We start from the raw sequence: 1,235 nt of genomic DNA, 5'->3' as shown, positions 1-1,235 counted from the left end.
TTTTCTACCTTGACTCCTGGAGTTAGCCGTGGCTGTAAGCTGCTTACTACTAGCTGCTGGGGGAGTGGCTCCTCACTGCRCCCACACTTCAGCTGCCAAGTTCCCCTCTTTGTCTTCCAGCTCAAAACAGAGTGCCACTACCTGCTGCTCGTTCATTCTTCACATAATCCTTTATATACAGTACAGAAACCACTAAGCTAAAAGCAAATTACTAAGCCTCCAGTCGCTCCAATGTCCAAACTTTGCATTAATTTCACAATCTCACTGCGTTTGCTGCTGCTCCGCTCCACAGWTCCACTTCTCTTGCACAATTACTTGTGCAACTTTACTTTGTTTCTTAGCAACAAAATACAGCCCATCGTTATTTATCGAAGATTTGAGATTTACAAAAACAAATCAATTTAATGTTGCGTTTCGTTTCCTTGTCACATAACCGGAAAAGCCGGTTTTTTACATTTCTCTGACATTCGGAAAAATACGGTTTACTTAATTTAACATAACTCTGGTTTTACTTGGCCTATTAACACAATTTGCGGTTGAAAAATCGATATCTTCCGAGGGGGAAAAACAGATAAATATCGTAGAATCGATATAACTACACAACCCTACAAATCACACGCTGTGCAGCTATTTATATATGTGTGATTGTCTACACACCTGGATCACATTAAAAATAATCAAACCTGACCTATTTGGAGTTAATCCGCTAATCCGACCCCATTTTCTTTTTCAGTGAGAATGTAATAACCCCATAATTCATGTGCTTCAGTGCACAGACCAATGCATTACATTTTTATGAGACAAAAACTGAGGAAATGTACTATTTACATTTGAGTGAGGATTTCAAATCATTTTATTTTTATTAATTTTGTGTGTGTGTGCGTATGTGCGTGCATGTGCGCGAGTGTGATATGTTATTGCCTAAGGATAAAAGCTTTTCCGTTTCATCACTTACGTTTAAACAACATGTGACGGTAGAGCCGTCACGAGCCAGGACTTAGGTATGAGTCTGCGTCAGCATGTGAGCACGAGCATACACAATCGCTAACTTACTTTTTGTTGCAGCTTAAACTGACGCGGTTCATTGTGGGTGCACACGCGGTGTTCCTGCTTCAGTCAACATATCAATCAATCAATCAATCAATCAAATTTTATTTGTATAGCACATTTCATGAGGCTCAGTGCCTCCAAATCCGAGGCCATGGTCTTGAGCCGGAAAAGGGTAGAGTGCCTTC

General features: G+C 40.5%; 1 protein-coding gene across 2 annotated transcripts in view; it reads right to left on the bottom strand.

Annotated features, from left to right (window-relative positions):
• wasla (WASP like actin nucleation promoting factor a) overlaps positions 1-1,235 on the bottom strand; it is a 51,433-nt gene that overhangs the window by 31,509 nt on the left and 18,689 nt on the right. The gene's annotated exons all lie outside the window — the stretch shown is intronic.

The sequence above is a fragment of the Poecilia reticulata genome, linkage group LG6 (genome assembly GCF_000633615.1).
Source record: "Poecilia reticulata strain Guanapo linkage group LG6, Guppy_female_1.0+MT, whole genome shotgun sequence".
NCBI lineage: Eukaryota > Metazoa > Chordata > Actinopteri > Cyprinodontiformes > Poeciliidae > Poecilia > Poecilia reticulata.
This window is presented reverse-complemented; position numbering and strand designations above follow the sequence as displayed.